At 44.3% G+C, this 21,246-nt stretch overlaps 1 protein-coding gene across 3 annotated transcripts in view; it reads right to left on the reverse strand.

Annotated features, from left to right (window-relative positions):
• Positions 1–20,236, reverse strand: part of ERG (ETS transcription factor ERG) — a 152,485-nt gene extending 132,249 nt beyond the window's left edge. Inside the window, exons 1-2 of one of the 3 annotated variants that reach the window (XM_046943240.1) lie at positions 19,882–20,236; positions 10,671–10,807 (exon numbers count right to left, since the gene is read on the reverse strand). The gene's annotated coding sequence lies outside the window, so the exon portion shown is untranslated. Of the gene's footprint in view, positions 1–10,670; positions 10,808–16,748; positions 16,994–18,935; positions 19,212–19,881 lie in introns of those variants that run through there. The other 2 variants (XM_046943189.1, XM_015300250.4) reach the window with 2 other exon arrangements.
• Between the last annotated feature and the right edge of the window lie 1,010 nt (positions 20,237–21,246).

Consider the following 21,246-nt stretch of genomic DNA (forward strand, 5'->3'; position numbering starts at 1 on the left):
GCTCAGCGTAGTAGAAGGGCAGCTCTGCACTACCTGCACACAGCAGGAAGTTTTCTGTCTTAATTAGAGAGTGCACAGCCAGCTATGCCTGTTCAGACCATTTTAAAAGAAAATAAAAACTTGCATCATGTTTGCCTACAGACAGGTATGTATTCAGATTGTTTTTATGATTTGAATCCAAATTCTTTTTTCTTTTTTATATTATCAATGCATTTTGTGCCTTTAGGTACAATATTTATCATCATCCCCTTGATGTCTTGATATATCACATTCATTTGCTTGTGGAAAACAAAACCATGTTTTGTCCTGCTCGACCTGCTGTATGGAAACTGTTTTAGCATGGAGTTGGACTCAATGGTCTCCAGAGCTCCCTACTAACCCCTGTGACTCTATGATTCTATGATTTTCTTTCATTGAACGGTACTGTCATTCAACTATTCAGAATGCTCTTCACTCTTCTTATTATTATTGTTGTAGCTGAAAGAAATAAGATAGGGACATTCCCTAATCACCTTTAGCTTTCAAGAAAACAATGCCTACCCATCATTCTACTTCAGTAGCAATAAAATAACAAGAAAAGATAAAGATAACACTATTTAAAAAATCTGAGAATGTTGTTCTTTGCCATGGAAGCAAGAAGTATGGGCAATTATTTTCTAATTCTGCTAAGTGATTTTGTTAATCCAGTCAAGAGAAGAAAGAGGTCAGATTTTCAAAATCTGCTTGGCACCTATCTGCTAAAAGTAAGACTCAAAATGGAAATCAAGGAACAACCACACTCATTAATTACTTTAAATGGCTTAGTTACACTTCAGTAAAGAAAAATTACTCTAGCCTACATTATTACGATATGCATAACATTTACCCACTTGCTTTACATAAACTTTGTTTTGAATGTAGCTGTTATTTTTCTGGCACTTGGCATGGAACAAATTATGAAGTAAAACCACTTAGCAGGAACACATACAAATTTAGATTGACACATACAACCTTAAAAATGCAGACTTCCTACTTAGAGAGTAAACAGCCTGAAGAAGCTGAAAGATTGACAGAACATAGACTGGTCAGTCAGCTGGCCCTGACTTCTTTCTCCATACATGCTACACATTTCTTCTAGCTAGCACCTTGGTATAAAGCAGAGTCTAAAACTTAACAAGGTCTCAACAATTTTAGTGAATTGGACATTCTGCCTGAGTACTTTCTGTTTATTGGTTATGCTGCCAATCAGTTTTCCAGTCTCTCTCTGGCTGTTTGGAGCATAAGACATCCAAAGTCACTGATGATGGCAATGGAGGGGGAAGATGGGCTGCCAGATGTGTGAGCTGCTGCAGTGAAGACCAACTGTGGCAGTGCCAAAGCCTTCTAAAATAGCCATGAAACATCTTGAGGGTCAAAGGAAAACAACTTGGTCTGTGACCACTAAGTCACTTTTGAACCACCAGTGATTCTGGTGGCTTGGTAGCAGCAATTGATTGAGCTGATAACATCCCTTTGTTCAACATTAACCAGCATGGAGGAGTCTCCAAGTGGCATTGTCTGTAGCTGGCTCACTGGTATGCTGAGGTTTTGAATTGCTACAATGTGCCTGGACAGTTTCTGCAGAATCCAAAAGCAAATTGTTGTCATGAAGTCCAGAGAAATATGTGCTGGGAGGGGAAAAGAAGAATACATAATTTCCTACCTCAATGTTCTTGTTCTCACATTTCCCTCCATCTAAGACTATCTCTTCTGCTCATCTCGGGGAAGCCACATGGATGAAGAAAACAGGGTACTTTGTCAAGAGCAGGATTTGACTGTTAATCAACAAAATAATTGAACCAATAAAACTCATGTAACCTTTCAGTACATAAAGTAAAACTGCCTTGGTGGTGACAGTTTAGTTCTAACTACTTTCTGCCAAAGATTCATTCTGGGTATGAATACACACGCTGTGCAAAGTAGCAATATATGCCCCTTCTTTCCTCCTTTTGAGACACCTCTTTCAATGCACATAGTTCAAGATAAATCAGATGTTAAAGGAGATATTTATGATCTTCAGAACTCAATAAACTGCATTTACACTTAACAGTACTTTGGCTCTTTCTGTGCTGAAAAGACCATAAGACCTCATGTATAGTTGTATAAATAAATGAGTATATGAAATTTAGTAACAGGAGCTCTTGTGACTCATAGGAGTCTTTGGAAAAATCCCCCTAATCTATTAATAATAAAGAATCTGTAATGCTAAAATTGCAAACCCCAGCACGTCCCCTCTTCTTAACATACCAGAGAGATTTTTTTTTCCTCGTAACAGTAGCATATTCAAGACAAAATAGTCTTGACACAAGCCTAGCTCAAATTCTGCAGCCGGAAGCCTAGAATTAAGAGCATTCCCATGCAAGATGTTGGATATTCAGCAAAACTCTCAGCTCAATGGAAAAAAGCTAATATTTGTAAATGAGGTAAGTCTGACTGTGCCGCGTACAAATAGTGAATGTAGAATTCCTTCTGGTACTGAACTGCGTATCAAATTATCTTCATTTCTTTCAGCTTCCCAATTAAAAATTCAGAGTACAACAAAAAGGTATTGAAGCATGGAAGATACTAGGCAAGAAAGCTGGAACATCTGGCACAGACAAAGGTCTATTGCTACCAGTTTGATACCATTCAAGTAAGAAATAATTTACAGTATTAACATTTTAGACATTAGGTTGCAAAATTATATCCCGCAGATGAATCAAGTGCTCTATGCTTCAGATATTTTTTTCCCTTGCTTTCTACAGAGATAGAGATGTTGCTGAATGGTTACAGTCACTTTGACTACTTTTCAATGTTTTCTTTATAGGCACTGTGTCTAGGGACTTATAGTTGTGATCAAGCAATACAACCGTGCTACACGGAGTGATTTCTAGAGCAAACTATACAACCAAGATATCCAGCAGCTCACAGAGCACTGCGCCCCAAATGGCTCAGTTGGTCACTCTCATGCAGGAGTAGATAAAATCTGCAATTGTGTCCTGTATCACACATTCTTTCTCAAACTGCCTGACCTCCATTCCTGAGCACTGATGGGACCGTTCCTTCTTGTCCGGACAGCCCCTCATATTTACAGGTATCTAAATTGGACAAATAACGTGACAGGAAAAGTACATATAATATTTCAGCAATCATAACAGTGCTGTGTGTGGGAGGCCTGAATTCCTTTCTTTTTTTCTTTGTTGGTCTTTATGTATGTTTTATTTTTATACAATTCTTCAGACATCACTTAACAAACGATAATCTCCTCAGATACAGCCACAGTGCAATAAACAAAGCTAGGTGGAGAAGATCCATTTAGCAAGGAAAATGCTGTGGATCCATATTTAGCCCAAAACAAGACATGAGATATCACACTGTATGTATATGAATGTCTCTTGACCTTTTCTTTCATCAGCTTAGAAATCATTGCACACTTTTCCCCCAGTTTAATAGAATCGTGGAATTACAGAATGGTTTGGGTTGGAACGGACCTCAAAGCCCACCCAGTTCCAAACCTCTGCAGTGAGCAGGGCTGCCACCCACTTGATCAGGGGTATGATGGGGGTGATCAACTTGAAAATGATGCATTTCTCAAAGAGTGAGAGAAGCAAGCAGCTGGGCAGATCACGGAGACACTGCTTGTGCCTTCACCAAGGGGAAAGCTAAAAGAGAGCACCCTTCATTAGACATCAGAGAGCCTACCCTGGGCAGCACCGCTGCAGGGGGTTGCTTTGCTTTGCACAAAGAGGCAGCTGGTAGACACTGCAAAAAAAAAAGAAAAGGAAAAAAGAAAAACAGCCCAATTTTGTTCTGGTGAGCAGAACTTCCCCTGTCTGCACCCACAGACCTCCCACCAGCTGGGATATGTGCTTTCTATGTTACAGCACTGTGCAGCCACATCAGCACTACCAGCACGTACTGTCATCGTCCCCCAAGGGCTCCCCCAAAGCAGTGCTTGCTTCCCCAAAGTGACATCTGTCAGCAGTACTTTTCCCTTTTGCATATGTCCACACCCTGTATCTGAATGAAAGCCTTCAGCTTCCTGTCACTGTACTCTGGAGATGAAAAAAAAAACTTGCTGACTGCCATGGATGTTCCTGATTTGACAGAGTTGTTAAAACATCACCCATTTATTCAGGCAGGAAAGACAGTCACATCCAAAAAGACGGTGCTCTGGCAAGGTGCTAGACCCACTCAGGCATCTCTGCAGTATCAAAACACAGAGATTTTGCCAGGTTAACAACAAAAGCTGAAGAAAGGTGTTAAATTCTTGGAGAATGTTAGGCTCCAGTTGTCCTTACAGACAGATTCTTGATTCCTACCTAAATCTCAGCAGGAGAATCGTTCCACATCGAATGCAAGTACTCTTCTGCCTAAAGATCAAGGTACTGATGCACAGATGTTTACACTTTTTTCACGTGATAAAAACTTTTTTTGTGTGTGTGTGTGACAACTTTACTTAATATTTGTCCTCACTGGAGCTTATGAAGAAAAATACTAAGCTAGGAGTTGTTTATAGTGAGAATAAAATAGGAATCTTTAGTGAGGCTGTATGTGAAATAAAATGCTCCTCAGTGAGAATATGGCAGGCAGAGCTAACCTAAAGAAAATGAGCTCTGTTTGCAGCTAAATAATATGTTTGCATTTGAACACGAAGGGAAAGAGTGCATTTCTTTTCAGATGACCTGAAATACTTTCAACTTACACATAAGTGCATTAGCTCTATTAATACAGAAGTTTTCTTTTAAATGGGAATTGTATAGAAACTAATTGAAAGCTACTATTGTTTCAGTGGTGGCAGGGAGGTTAACATACTTCCTAATCCACAGAGTGGCCACCTTTTCTCTCACAAAAACCTCTTGACAAAAGAATAAATTACAGATGTCTACTTTTCAGCCTAAAGAAAAAGTTAGAGCAGCTATGAAGTAGAAAATAGCCAGAGAGAATTATGACCAAATGCCACATATTAAAAAGTTTTCCACATGTGGCACAGAAAGAAACAGTTCACTGCAATTGTCTGCTTAACAGGTTGAGCCTCTATCCAACTGGTAGCAATCAGGCAGGACACTAGAGTGGGCAGGAAATCTAAAATTAGGTTTTACTACCTATAATGGAGGATTTATGGGATAATTTAATTGGCAGTCTTGGGACTGAAACCCAAAGTGGGGAACAAAAACATCTTTCTGGATATACTTACTTTATGAACCCTTCCTGTAGTGGGCTGAAAAATAAAAGCACTGGGGAAATAACCCAGAGACGTAATATCCCTTTCTAGTGTCAAGCAGGCAATGCATGAGCATGCCTGTGGGTGTGGGTGTGCGGTTGTGGGGGTAACCAGAGATAGCAGGAAGTCCTGCATTGGCATAAACTGATTTTTCTTCTTTTCAGGAGAATGTCCTGTGAATGGCTTCTTGTAGTGAAACGTGTCTCCACTACACAAGGGACAATAATCAGTCCCAGCATAAACAGAAGGCTGTAATTCACTCCAACGCTCTTCTGATGTCTCAGAGGATGAGAGCACAGCACAAACAGTTTATTAATGGCAGCAGATTGAACTTGGCTTTGTGTACACTCACTCCAGGACAGCCATTGCCATCTGCAATATTCTCTGAGCCTTTTGCATTTGTTTCCCCATGGCCTGTCTGTGCTCACACAGATCTGAGGTTAAACCTCAGTGAAAAAAGAGGAACATTTTCTTGCCCTTTCCCTCCTCACTGAGAGAGCTTTGAAAGGGTTAAAATGTAGATCCCAGCTGGATTAAAAGGTTGTGCAGCTGAGCGGGGGTAACAGGATCCCTTCTCCATCCCCATGTGGGTTCCACTGATGTCAGCACGTGCTACTGATGCATTTTCCATGGCTTATTACATTTATTATACAGGTCTGATGGCAGCCTGGGAGGTTGACGAGGGGAGCATGGGCACTGTCTGTCACCCAGTGAGCAGGAATGCGCTTCCAGATACTGCTGGCGGGTGACCTCATTATTGCACCTGCGCTTGCTGCTGTGAGGTGCTACACACACCTGTGAGATGCTCAGTAGGTGTGGATCCTCTGCTCAAAAACTGACAGACACAGAGTACTTACCTGCATTGGTATCACAGAATCACATGAGTTAGAAGGGGCCTCAAGTGATCATCAAGTCCAAACCCCTGCTAAAGCAGGTACCCTACAATAGGTCTCACAGATAGACATCCTGACAGGTCTTGAATATCTCCATAGGAGACTTCAAAGCCTCTCTGGACAACCTTACCGTAAGGATCTTCCAGGAGAGCTACCAACCCCTTGTAGAGCACATCTTCTAATTCTTTTTAGTGCCATTACTGTATCTGCTCAGAATTTTAGTCCTACTGATATCCCTTTTTTTCTTTTCCTTTTCTTTTGGTAAACCTAAGATTGTTTAAAAATAACAGTCAGTCACCTCTACTCCCAACTCTCAGAGCCAAGAGCTACCTAATTCAGTGTTTTTCTGTAATTGGATCTCCACTGCAGACCTTTATGAATACACTAAGGCCTTTGGCAACTATCTTTATCTTTAAAATGGTCATATGCTATTTGACAGTGACAAGTTCTGAGAGGATGACAGAAGAACATGCTTTAATACTATTACCTCTAACCTATTGCTGGAAGTGTCAAAAGGAAATGTAAACAATCAAGTCAGTTAAGCAGTTCCCAGATTATTATTTTTAGAATAGTAATGACATAGAGTTATAAGCCAGCATAAATTTAAAAAATGCATTCCCATTTATTTCAGAAAGTGACATGCAGGAATAGGCTGAAAATTTCCAATGTTGTCTCAAGAATTTCTCTCTCAGCACATTTCAGACTTGATCGGTATGAAATGAAAAATCCCAGAAACAAGGGAAAACTAACAGATTCCAAAAATCCGCCTTTGCAAGAGTTCTGCTGATAGTAAGTCTACAGTAAAATTGGTCAGGCCATTTAGGGTCCCATCGAAAAGCCTACAACACCTCCAGAAAATATGGCTAAGTAGATCTAAGTGTGGCAATTTCAAGCGTAAGATGATGTTTTTACTGTTTTACTTCTTTTCCCCTCCCATTTTTTGAACGCTAACATCAATCATCTTTCATTGCTTGCTTTTTATATCACTTCCCTAATCCTTTTTCTACTAAAGTGAATGAGAAAAATCTCACTGCCATCAACAGGAACAACTTTCCACAGTCATTAAGCCACTCATGCTACTTCACAAAGAGGACCACCACAGAGCCTCACACAGACAGACTTACGAGTCACTGTCGTAGCTAAGATGCTGTTGATAAGTCATTAGATTTCCTATGATACTGAAAGTCTTCTTTTCAGTAGAATAGTTTATTTACTTTATATTTGAGGGTTTCTTCCATAAACTTTTTTCCCACAGCTTATTTTTTTTTTTCCAGTATCGGGGCTAATACGATTACACTACAGTAAAGAAGAAAACCTTTGTGTCCTAAGCATGGCAGGCATCTTTGTTGCCTAAACTATATATGTGAGAAGTTTATAGACCTTGCCAGGTTCAGGGTGCGGTGCATTACGCTCTCCTTCATGTAAGCGCAGCCTACATCTGTAAGTTGCCTTTTCATGGAAATACTGTTCAGAGAGCATTTCCATAAAAATTCACCTTGGCACAGCTCTGTTTCTCTTGTCATTTGCCCAGCTGTTTTCCTTCTTTGATTGATTTTCATTTTGAATACAGCACAACGGTCATTTTGCTGAGGGGAGCGGGGCGAACTTTCCATTATTATGTAAGAGCAAACATCTCTGTCAATTTAACACAACCACACAAAGCATCAGTAAAACTTTGTTCCAGAGACAGTCTGAGAGGATACCTCCACCTCCAGCTGCCCTTGCTAAGAACAAGGCTAGAATACAGCACATTGAGTCCTGAACGCAGAGTTCAGAAGAGGGAACACCAGGTCTCCAGGGTTTGCTCCAGTCCTGGCTGAAGTCATTGAGGGCCCTTCCACCAAGCTGAGCAGGGGACTGAGTCCAGCCTGGGGTTTGTCCAAGGGAAGTTGTTCAGAAGAAGGGGAAGGAGTCATCCTCAAAGGAGTGAGCAGCTGGCACTGATGGACAAGTTCATTAAGGCCATACCATCACCCCTGACCCATTTCCTGAGCCACCATGTCCCACCAGTGCCATAGGGAGACCTAAAATCTTCTGTTTCCTTCACCAGTTCACAGAACTCAGACTGAGATTCAACCACATAGAAAAACCCAACTGTTCTTGCAGCAGGCAATGCTGGGGGAAGACAGAAAGGACCAGGGGTTGTCCAAATGAACCTGTCCAGCCCCACACCATCACTGGGGGGAAGGCCAGACACAGACTTGTTCACCGCAGTGAAACTTACAGCACCACACCATGGTCAATCAAAATGCTGTCCCTTCTGCTGCAGCCACCCAGCTATGCATCATGGAGCTCCAGCGTACTCAAAGGGCATTCTGACCATTCTTCCCAAACATAAATATGAAAATATTATTTTAAATGATGGGTTTCGTATTCACTGAAGCATTCACCCTACACTGAGGCTGAAAATGGACAGTCTGTGGTCTCTTTTATGAAGTTGTTTTTATCCTTTCGGAACCAAAGTGGTAAACCACTAATGGCATAAGCATTTTTCTCATTATCAGTTACAATGTTAATGATTCCTATTTAAGCAAGAAGTATTTTAAAACAATTCAGGCTTGCATGTTCAGTTATTAGACCTCAGACTGTTTATTGTGTCTTCTCTTGAGAAAGTTCTTTTATGATGTTAAATGGAAGAGGCACTTTCAAAACCATACAGTAATTCGCATCAGTAAACACATTCAGGAACTTGTAACTACAGCATCTTAGGACTGGCTCATTTTCCAGATCCCTTGCATAAAGTTTAGTGCACTCCAGTGCTCAGGTCTGATTGAAAATAGCTAACTGATCAATTATGTCAGTGGTCTATCAGCTGAAGCAAAGGCAGACTTTAATTCCAGCGCTAGTACTGGACTCTGTTTTGCAGGCTTGTGCAAATTACTCAACCTGCTCACAGAAAACACTGACTGAAACAAAGGGTTTCAATTTGTTTGCACTAATCCTCCTGCCACAACCCGGTGTTAAGTCATCTCTCCCATCTCCAGGAGCTCACAGTCACCCAGTAGAGGTTATTTTCACACAAGAAGCATAAAGGACTTCTGTTTGCTGCCATTTTTCCTCAAACCCCTTCCCAATGTTTCTGCTGAGAAAGATGGAGGCACCATCATAGCTAAAGAATGACACTCAAGGAGAAGTGTCCAGGGTTGAAATGGGAATGGGCAAGTTAGGAGCAGTAGAAATCAAAGCACAAAAGCTCCAGCACCCAGAAATCAAGCACATTCATAAAACAACAGCCCAACATTTTGAAAAGTATTGAGCACGTATTATAAAGTGGTTGCCAAAGGGTTGCTGTCATCTCCAGGAAAAGCAAACATGCCACAGATATTTCCTGTGCACACTGATCCTGGGGGAACAGTAAAAGCTGGTTATTGCACAGAGCTACTCTAAATGTTCTCACTTTCATAATACACAAGTGTTTTCTCACTGCATCCATTTTTGTTCAGACCCATTGGTGGGCAGCATACCTAACTCAGCTTTTGTTTAAGTTCTTATGTTCTTCCAAGGTAATTGGCCCTACGGGACTTTAATCTAAATGGAGTGTATCTTTGTAGGGACCTTGTAGAGGTATTTCTAAAGTTTAATGGTCTCCTGAATTACTACTTTCCTCCCACTGTGAAGGAAATGGGCTTGCCGCCGTCCGTTTCCCTGTAGCATTCATTATCGCTAGCAACATAGATGCAGAAGCAGCATCCCTTAGCCCATCTCGTGTCTCAAAAACCCAAGAAAGAGGAGACAAGGCATTCATCCTATTTAATGGGAGAAGACTTGTTCTGCATCAATCTGATCAAGCAAAAGTTCCCCTTTCATGTCATTACTTGAGGTCCATCCATTCAGGCTCAAAATGGGAGACTAAAGCAATTACATCTTAGCATAGCCTGCTGACACAGGGCAGCTTGGTGACACGGGCACAAGTCTGCTAGTGGTGTGAGAATGTGGATCTGTCTCTGTGGGGTTATTTCTGCCTTTCTTGTGCAATCATTTCTCAGACCACTTTTTAATGTCTTCCAGACCACCAGCAGCCCACAGACCATATGTTGAGTAGTACTGCCGTAGACTAACTGGTTAATGAGTTATTCTCACAGCCTGCAATAAGGCTTCCCCTAGGAGCTGGTAGACATCTAGTTGCCTGCCAGCATAGTTGAGAACCAGCTCTCAACTGCTGTCAATACCTAATTTAAAATGCTTGTAATTTTAACAGTACAACAGTAACTTCTTGTTTACCTAAAAGCTAAGTTCTTCATTCATTCCTCCTTCCCCCAGGCAAACAACAGCTAGACACGTGCACACCAAAAGAGAGGATATGGTTTTAAAAAGTGTAGGTAGATCTTCAGTCTGCAGCAGTTAAGAAACACTCACGTATGGCAGAACTGACTCCTGCTCATCACCAGCTGAACCCCTCTGTAGTATCCCATGAGCAGAAACAGAGGGATCCTGAGCACTGATGTGCAACCTCTGTGCTCAGTCCATGGTGGAAAACAAACCAAGGGGCTTTATCAAGTACAAGTTCTATTCAAAAACAAGTTTAAAATTTCCTAATGGTATCTTCATCTCCATACCAGACAGTGTGAGCAGGGCTGAGGAAGGAAGTCCATCTACATGTCCATTTACTGTATCAGGCTAGTGACAATCTTGCACATCCCAAGCCTATGGTTGTTTTCCTCCCTTCTCCGGCTGGCTGACATCACCTGTCTCACTGCAAGACAAAGAATGGATGTATAGAACCTGATGTGCTTTGGCTGTAAATGTCATCATATCCAAAACACCATTCAAATTTTAAATGGAAAAATTAGGATTCCTCTGCAATAAGAAGCTACTTGGCCTTGCGAGGAACTAAATTAGGCAATCTTGACAGCAAATCTTTACTGAATCCTTGCTGCTAAGGGACTGAGCAGGAGGTAAGCAGGTGTATGACCCAAGTCTCCACACACAGGAAAGATGAATCCATCCAGAGAAAGTGGAAATGATCTGACTTTGTTCAAGGAAATTTTACCGAGAGGAGAAGCAGAGTCTGTTTCCTGTGGTAAAAAGACAGTGCCTTTAAATTCCGTACTAGCCCCATCACAAGGAAAAGACTACACCATTTCCCAGACCCAACGGAAACATTAGAAAGAAACTGTTCATCTGTACAATTCTGCGTCTCCTAGAAGCCAACTGAGAAGCTTCAGCAAGGTTGATTTCATCCTCTGAACACCAATTCAGAACTTTCAGACATTTTCATTGCTTGTACTGGAGTGGAGGAGAAAGAACAATTCATACTTCGGTGTTTTTTTTACCATGTAAAACCAACTGAAAATGGTAAATACGTTAAACATATTTATTCCTTTTATTCAAGAGAGTTAACTGGTCCAAGAGGTAACAACAGGACTGACAAACATCCATAAAAACACATGTGGTGAAATGCACCACCGGTTTTCAGTTTCATTGGACCTGCCAGGCTCTAGCGTCCTACCGACCCATTAAAAATGAGAAAGGAGTACAAAATTCAGCAGCACCTACTTAGCTGCTAGTGACCTTTTGTGAAATCCTTTGTCTCGCTAATTGTTTCCCTTATTACCCAGCAAGCAATGCAGTACAGAGGAGAGTTGATGTCCCCTGCAGCCCCATGGGGCAGGTCCATAGCTGACACAGAATAGCTGAGCTCGGTTAACTTCACCAGCATGGACACGCTCTCACCTCACGTGCACATCAACAGCACCACTCCAGGACCCCAGTTGCCAGCGATGATTTGTCACCTCGCAGGTCCATAAACACTCCCAGCTTACGTCAATGTGGTTTTAGGCACATTTTTAGCTCAGACCACTCATTTTGAGCAGTCCAAAGGGAGCCCAGAGCCAATGGTCAAAAGGAGCCTCACTGTGCTCCACACGAGTTTACTGATCAGAAGTGTATGTCTGCAGGGAAGCAAGGATGCCAGAAATCAGGGCAGAAGCTCGCCAGAATTCATCCAACCGTTCACAGACAGGAACTGGGAATCACACTTTTCCCCTACAAATGTTAAAACTATCCAAATCCGAATCCCCTCCCCACAAAACCCAAATGCCTTCTTTCTATTTTCCCTGGTGTTAAACATATGCTACATGTGCATTACAAAACTCGCATAAAAATTGTGTTTTGAAGCGGGGACCAAAGTGCAGCAAACATCCTCACTCTCACTCACATTTCTGCTTTCCAAGAGAAGTGCCAGAGAAAGTATTCTATTTTTGTGAGAGTTTAAAGGGCATGGTCAGAGAAGTGACTATGTAAAAATGGCACCTTTTCATCCAGCAGATCTGTTCCCAGTGAGTATTCTGACTCATGTCTGCTTACTTCAGTGACCAAAATAGATTTTTACTACTTCTCACTCCTTTTTAGCCCTGCAGAAGCAACACAACAAGGAGGGAGGGATATAAATTCTATGCTGGACCGAAACCCACCGGGACTTGTGATCCACATTATGAGGCACAGGGGGAAGGGCTGGATGTGCCTCTGAGGGTGGTAGCACCACTGCCCATTGCTTTGCTTGTCCCATACTATATGCAGTACATCACAGGGGTGTTGTTATCTGAAAGGGGGAAAGGAGAGGAGAGGAGAGGAGAGGAGAGGAGAGGAGAGGAGAGGAGAGGAGAGGAGAGGAGAGGAGAGGAGAGGAGAGGAGAGGAGAGGAGAGGAGAGGAGAGGAGAGGAGAGGAGAGGAGAGGAGAGGAGAGGAGAGGAGAGGAGAGGAGAGGAGAGGAGAGGAGAGGAGAGGAGAGGAGAGGAGAGGAGAGGAGAGGAGAGGAGAGGAGAGGAGAGGAGAGGAGAGGAGAGGAGAGGAGAGGAGAGGAGAGGAGAGGATTCCCTTCCCTTGTAGCCCTGTGCCCTGCAGCAAACCAGCCCCTAACAAAGCATTACAGCTCTGGGCCCTGGGATATGTAAGGGATGACCCCCAGGTGTATCATCTTTATGGCTGCATCACCTTCTGCCCTGATGAGCTAATTTCTGTAAAAGCCTGACATGGGTATTTCCTTCAAGAACAGAACTGACTCTCAACAGAAAGACAGCAAGACTAATCCATTACTGTCTTAATCTAATGATAAAAGAGATGGATGGAGGCTGCTTCCCAGTCGCTTTCCCAAACAGAGGTAGTTGTCTCCAATCGGCAAATTGATCTGTCCTCAGCCCAGGGAAGAAGCTGACAACTGCTATCCACTAGCTGCTTACATTTTAGATGGCTACAGCTCTGTGAAATCAAGCCTATCCCCACAAAGCAGTTCTTCAGGCTCACCACAGCAGATTTGACTTCTATGCATAGAAGGTGAAAGAACCAAAATCTCAGATTCCTCCATGCTCTTCGTTTCAAGAGCGTGATGAATTGCTTCGCTGACGTGAAACCTTGGTTGTGCCTACTAAGAGGTGCTCTTTGTGGTTTCAGGATGTTGACATACATATTGGTGACAGATGATTTGGCTTGTCCCGATTGCTAGAGATACAGAGCATGCTACAGACTGTTTGCTATAAATTCATAAAAATACCAGAGAACTTATAAACGCAGAGAAGGAATGAGGAGTACTGGCCCAGATTCCCAGCTTCACATTCAGGGCAAACATTATGAAACTGGGAGAAAAGCTTGATTTTAAATCTTTTTTTCATTATTATTATTATTTTCCCTTTTTTCTAACCTGCTTTTAATTCACAGGCAGAAACCTGTGTAAAAAAAACACTGTCAGCCTTTGAAGTGCCAACTAGAGTCAGAACAGTCAATGTGACAGTGCTTCTTTGGAGAAATGATTGATAACTTTTGCCATACCTGCTTCACACGGGTCCCACAATTCAGCTTCTTTTCTAAGCAGTTTGCAGTTTAGTCTTTTTAAATTCTTTTAATTATACAGAAAATAAAAATATTAACCATGATAAACCATGAAATTTGTCTAAGCTTCATTTTCTTTGACTGTCATGTATAATTTTTTGCCACCACATAAGAGTAATTTGCAAAGAAGATTAATGTGGAGCTCAGTGAATCCATATGATTTTTGTACATACACTCAATTACACTAAAATGAATCACACACAAACTGCATGCAGTACAGCTACTGAGTGACAAAAAACGTATGGGACTTCTTGAAAAAGCGTGCTTCAGTCAAATCAGGTCAAAAAGACTTTGTATATCCATGCTTAATAAGCTGAAAATGGAGTAATAAACTCAATGCAAAGCCAGGAGGTATTACAAAAAGCTCAAACTGGTAAGCCTACATGACTTACAAATGAGAAGACATCAATCAGATTTTGCACAACATTTTGTTACAAGTAGTTTACAGAGCAGCAAGCTGCTGCTTCTAGCCCACCACCCTCAGCAGTAGGAAAATGACAGAGATGTATTCTGACACACATTTGATAACAGCAGAGCGTTAGCAAAAATAGACCCTTACAGACCACTTGCAGCAGCCAGGGGAAGATAGAAGCATAAGAAGCTTGCTCAGTAGGCAGTGCAATTGGGAATGAGGGGAGGTTAACAGGGAAGAGCATCATCTCCCAACCCCTCACACTTGCACTGCCTCAGTCAAGGCTGCTGCTACCTCTCTGCTGTCAGCCCAGGTGCTGCAGGACAACCCACCCTCTGCCTGGAGAGGAAGGTGGGGAGGAAGGTGGGGCTGGCCACAGGCTGCACTCGCTGACTTGCAGCAATGCTCTCTGAGCCCTTCCGTCCCCGTCCAGTCACATCACCCCGAGCAAAGTCCAAAAGATTTTTTCTCCCCATGCTGTTTCCTTGCGAGGTGAAAAGAAAACAAGCCTGTTTCATTACAGACCTCCTGCAGGAACTTGAAAACTTGGGTGTCTAAACTGCACTGATTGAAACCACACTGAAGCTCGTGTTTGCTTAACTTGCAGAGCTGCAAGCCTGCTGGTGCTGATCACTTCCTACAAGCCAACCCTTTTGGTAAGTCAGCAGCTAATGAGGTACGTGCAGTTCAAAGCTGCAGACTACCTGGCAAACCCAGATCTGAAACACAGCTCACATGCATGAGCAGCACTGTGAAAAGGGCAGCTGCTTCTCAATGTCCTGCTAATACGGCACAGCACGCGGGCAGTCTCCTGGCTTCCCTGCGCTGGGAGGATCAGCAGCAGCACATCATCGCTGAACAGATAGTAAGGCTGAAAGCAACACCACTATCCAGACACTTTAATAGGGACATGGATACCACACGGTGCACATGTTGAAACAAACAACAGAAGAGCTCAACACGACAGCAAACCCCGGCTCTCCAACCCCTGGTGCACACCAGCAGTCTCCCAGACACAGTAGTCCCACGGCGTCCAGCTCGTGTGGCTGCAAGCTGAGGCCTTTCCCTTCCACCCACTGTCTATCAAAGCATCTGGTATCTACAGCTAAAATGAAAACACGTGTTTATTGTTTTCTCTTAGGGCAGACAATTAATATTTATACGACGCATTATCAAACAAACATAACTATGTATTTTGTTCCTGGAATAAGTTTATTTTGTAGTGGAATGAAGTTGTGCCAAGGAGGGATTTCATCTGATGCAAGCAGCATGCAAGAGCAATCCACGTTCCATCGTAGCTTTCAAAATTAAAAAGCAGTGTTTCAGAACATGTCACAGAAAAGGTAAGGCTGTGAAAATGAATGCTACGGAGCACTCTCCTGCTCTGTCCCAGAAAAAGTGCCACTGAGACTAATAGGAGATACGCCTGCAACAGAAGTACGGCAGTAGACATTCTGCAAATGGCATGTTTACTCTAGATCAAATATCATTTTAGCTCTTAAACAACATAAAAATGCCTCACCGCATACATTTCAGCTTTTATATACACACCGATTAACAAGGACATGCACTACATCTACGGCAGAATAAACTCTTGGGTTTTCATTGTGAAATTGCTGTTTCTCGCGTTCAATCAAGCTCTCCAGATTATACACATACCACCACATATAAATAGAAGAGGTCAAAATGTAGTTTAAATATAACAGATATGTCCGCAGCTCCATATTTAGATATACCCTTTAATTTTTTTTCTATTGCCTACTTTCTACTGACATTTAAATTTAGCAAAGTAATTTTAGACTGTCAGTTTTTTTACCTACGCTACTTAACTACCAGCAACATTGTCAAAGAAATGTATTAGATTTCCTCCATTTACTTAATTACTTTTCAAACCGTCGCGGTAACACAAATCCTCACAGCTCCAGCCTTCAGCCCAGCCAAAAGACAAAACGATGCTCAGCTAAAACCTGCCTGACTAAAAGTACATGGCTAGAACCATGCCGGGAAATCAAATATATTCTAGTGGCCAGAAAAGTGGCCAACTATGGGCACAATGGAAGCCAGCGTAGTGTTAGAGCACAAAAGGTCATTCTTTCAAGCCCTGACCATATCCTTTGTCAGAAATGTCCGCCTAGAGTTCAGGCCACAGCCTTCCACAATGCAAGAAATACAATTTGACCTTACAGATGCCTCCCTCCCCCCTGCTCCCCCCCCCACCCCAAAAAACAATATATCCACTTAAAAAAAAAAAAATTCTAATCTTCCTGATAATGAAAAATAAATAAACCTCCCAAAATACTCGAAACAACCCAGCCCCAAAGCTCAGCAAACTCTGACAGATGTTTCAAGGGAAAGGATTTGCTTCAACCCAAGCAGTTGTAATGGTTTCATTGTTACCTGTTCATAACTCCTGGAGTGTTTAGGAAAGGAAGGAAGTGTGGCATGTATCCTCTCAGAGCTACCAGATGCCAACAGCGCTGCAAAAGCTTTCTGTGGTTTTTATTTTTGATTCTCAGCAGAGGGCATAGGAACAAGGGGAGAAACTCTTGTATAGGCAAACCTCCATTAAGTGGTCAAAACGAGCTGCCCTGCAGCCGAGAACCAACACAATCCGCCTCCAGCTTGGCTGGAGGAGCACTGGTGTTTTGTAGGGAGCGCAAAGGAAGGGATTTGCCTCATCGGTAGCCAGCTATTCGCTCATGTGATGCTGCTCAAACCAAGCGGGTGACAAACAACCAGCTGGGGATTTGGTGTTTGTTTACACAGCTCCACGTGCACACAGAAAATAAACTTCCCCCCAGCAAGCAAGCAGCAGAGACATCCACAGTGCACGGGCAAAAGTAGTGGGGCTTGGGGCGCAATCATACCACTACCAACTGGGACTGCAATTTCTGCCTATTGATGTAGGAGCGATTGTGCTCATGTTGAGGGACGCTTCTGAGTTAGTAGCAATCTGTACTTCAAGCTCATGGCTCCTAATACTGACACTGCTCAACAGGCTCATGCACCCATACTGTGTCGCAGCCTGACAAGAAGTTCAAACCCGGTTGAAAGGAGAGAAGCCATGCATCTCATGCTGCTATAAACCATTGGAAGAGAAACACGACCAACTGATATCTTCTGGAATATACCTTTAGAAATGAAATGCAACATAAACTGTAAGCCAGAGTAACACCTTAGGAGCAAAAAGTCCGACTGATCCCATCTTGGACTACCGCTGACAGATCATTTATAAAGTGCCTGCAACATGTAATTCTACCCAGCACTGTATGATTTGTTTAACTTTGGGGAGTCAGTTGTGGGAGGTGGGGACAGATGCTATCCCAAGCTCTAAGCCCTGAAGTGCTTTTGGAGGTAGCTCTTTTCTTCCTTGCAAAGTTTTCCAAAGATCTGCACAGCCTGTCAGCCATTGTTTGGCTGCACACAAGTGTGGTAGAAAATAAGAGCCGACATTACTCTCTCATCCCACAGCATCATTGATTATTTTTGACGTCACTTAGGAAATAGACAAGATAATCAATATCAAAATATATTTGTCCTACATTAAGTATTTAGCCTTTCCTTCTTTTCATTTAAGTAGGAAGCTGCCAAGCGATTTGTTACGGACCCTTCTCTTCCTTGCTTTCCATGTCAGCTCAGGAGCGTTTGAAACCCCACAGGTGGTGGTGCACAGACCCTGATGAAAGCTTCCATTTCCTACCCTGGTGAGATGCTGTCTTTGTCTACTTTGCTCGTTTCCATGAAACTGGGGAAGCGGTTAAAGGGTTAAACCAAAGGAATGTGACATTTCTCCATGTGCAGTTCAGAGACCTATCCTGGGTTTTCTAACGGACTTAAAATTACATGGGTAGAGTGTAATTTCCAAACTATTGCTTCAGAGCTGAAGCAGTGTTAATTCAGAGAATGGCACTTCGAATACAAGTAACAGAAAGAGAGAAAGAGAGAAAGAGAGAAAGAGAGAGAGAGAGAGAGAGAGAGAAAGAAAGAAAGAGAGAAAGAGAGAAAGAAAGAGAGAAAGAAAGAGAGAAAGAAAGAAAGAAAGAAAGAAAGAAAGAAAGAAAGAAAGAAAGAAAGAAAGAAAGAAAGAAAGAAAGAAAGAAAGAAAGAAAGAAAGAAAGAAAGAAAAAGAAAAGGAAAAAGTACAATTTTAAGTACACTGTGGACACGCTGTGAAAGCAGCAATGAATGGAAGTTTATGTTAGCCAGAACTTGCAACTTCAGCCTTTGCAAATAAGATTACCTTCGCTGCAAAGCCTACGGGAAAGTCATCTGGTCACCAAAACAGCCATCTGAGCAGTGTGCCAAAGCACTGACTCCGAAAAGTGCCACAACCAGCTCTGATCTCATCAGCCCAACTCAGGTAACTGAAGGTTTTCTTACATCCAAGAGCTTGTCAGCTTTTGAGACGGCCGCACAGGTATTAGTTAACTGAATAGCGAAGTGTTGAAAGAATTACAAACGAACGAGAAGAAATAATAATAATAATAATAAAGAGGGAGGGAGGATGTTTCGGAGACTTGTGCCCGAAAAGAGAGCGGCCAGCCTGAAACCAAACGCATCAAAACGAAAGTGCTATCGCTTTACCAGCCGAAGCAGCCGGCGAGGTCCGAGTGCGCGCAGCGGGCGCCCGCAGGAGGATGCTCGGCCGCCGCCGCCCCTCTCCCTTCGCCCCGACGGCGGCGCCGCACCCCCTCCGCACCCATCCCCGCGGCCTCGGGCCGCTCAGCGTCCCCCTCCCCGCCCTCCGTCCACCGCGCTCCGTGGAAAGGACTTACCGGCTCGGGGGGCGGCGGGGGACGGGGCCGGGGCCAGGGCCGGGGGAAGGCGGCGGCCGCCGCCAGCGGGAGCGAGCGAGGGAGTGAGCGAGAGCGCGGGGCCGGCGGAGTGCAGTGAGTCACTTCAGTCGGGACGGGCTCAGCCCATCGCGCTGGCCCCGGGCTCAATGAGCCTCTTTCTTTCTCCAATCGCCGAGCGGCGCAGCCGCTGCTCCTCGGCGCTCCCCGGCTCCCCCGCGGCCGTCGGGGCGGCCCCGCGCTGCCCGCCGGGCACCGGCACCCCCCGGGGTGGCCCCGCTCCGCACGGGGGGGGGGGCGGGCGGAACTGGAGGTGAGCGGGACCGGCGGGGGTGTGTGTGGGAGGGGGGGGTGGGGTGGCGGGAGGGGGAACGGGTGTCTGTGGGGCTCGGCCCGGGAGGGTTTAAAGAGAGGTACAAGCGACGAGCCGACGTGAAGTCCGAGAGACGGCAGCGGAGCTCGGGAGCGCCGTGCAATAAAGAAATGAATGCGGGGAAATAAAAAGAGGAAGGGGGGAGCGCGGTGCGGAGAGCCGGGCGCTGAGAGCCCCTTCAGTGGGAGTAGGGGAGCGGACGCGTCCCGGAGCGGGGAGCAGAGCGCTCCCATCGCACACACACACACACAGCACAGACACACAACACACGGAGCAGGGAGAGCCACGCACGCCGGGGAGCACCGAGCGATGCGCTTCGTCCCGTCCCGCTGCCCCTATCCCGTCCCGTCCCGTCCCTCCTTACCGGGCCGCCGCTCCTGCCGCCGCCGCCGCGCTGCCCCGGCCGCCCCCGGGCGCTCCTCGGCCCCCGCCGCCGCTCCGGGCATCTCCCGCCGCCGGTCCCCGCGGCGCTCCTCGGGCAGCGGTCAGCGCACGGAGAGGCAGCGTGAGATGCGGAGAGCCGAGTGCTCCCTTAATTAAAAAAAATAATAATAACGATAATAAAATAAAATCGGACGGAAAAAAAAAAAGGAAAAAGTAGAAAAAAATTAAAAGCGTCTCAGTTTTTAAAGCAGAACTACATAATGTATTAATTGGTCGCTATTAGCATGCAGTTTTATTGAGCGTAGCACACAGAAGTCTGATTGTGAGCGAGGAGTGTTTTCAATGAAAGTGGAGTTATTTTAGCTGCAGACATGTTTACATTTCTGTGGTTTAGTCTATAACTTTCTCTTTTTCTTGCTTCAGAATTCTGCTCCATGAAGCAAAGCCCTTAGCTCCCAGACATTCCAAAAAGTCTGCCAAAATAATAGGGGAAAAAAAAAAAAAAAGGAGGAGAAATAGAAAAAAACACACACACACACACACAGAGAGACCCCCAAGTCTGGGTCAGGCCCAGGGCTGGATATGGGCAGAGTGAGCATTACCCCCTCCTCACTCTCTCTGCAGCTAAAAAGCCTTCAGGGCTCCATTTCCTGTTTTTAAGGAAAAAATAAAGCGGGTCTAGGGCTGATTTTAGACACTGCCTAAACCAGGGCTGGTGGGTGCTGAGGACCTTTAACTCTCTCCGTGCCAAAGGGTCCCCTATACACAGACCGCGCGCTTTTCCCCTCTGGGAGAATGACGGCTTTGGACCACGCTGTGCCTTTTTGAATGCCTAAATCATGACCGAAAGAGGTGAGCAGCAACCTGGCCCATGCCCAGCTCAGAGCAGCAGAGCAAAGAGACAGAGCACCCCAAAAGTGGATCGTGCCACAGCAGCACCTCCCAGTCCCTTCTCTGTGGCCAGAGAGCATCGCCTTCTCCCCCCACCTGCCCCACAGCCAATGCCTCCCTGCTGGGGACAGACAACATCGTACTGAGTGTTAGAACCACAGCTTCAGAAAAGCAAGGCATCCCCTCCCAGTCTTGTCCCAAGCATTTCTAGGCGCCCCTTTCCCCATTTTATCCCCTCCTTCTTTTTATTTTACATGCCAGATGACTGCTGTATAGTTGGACCTTTCGCTTTTGAAGAAGCCCGAAAGCGTTATGATTTCCTAACGCTTAAAAAAGCAAAGAAAACACCTTTCCCCCAAGATGTTTTGTATTAATTTAAGTATTGGTTCCTGGTTCGTGTCAGGCCCTTTCGCAATGAAATGTCCTGCGTGGGCTGTCACACCTGCTAAATATA

The sequence above is a fragment of the Gallus gallus genome, chromosome 1, assembly GCF_016699485.2.
Source record: "Gallus gallus isolate bGalGal1 chromosome 1, bGalGal1.mat.broiler.GRCg7b, whole genome shotgun sequence".
NCBI classification, from domain to species: Eukaryota; Metazoa; Chordata; class Aves; order Galliformes; family Phasianidae; genus Gallus; species Gallus gallus.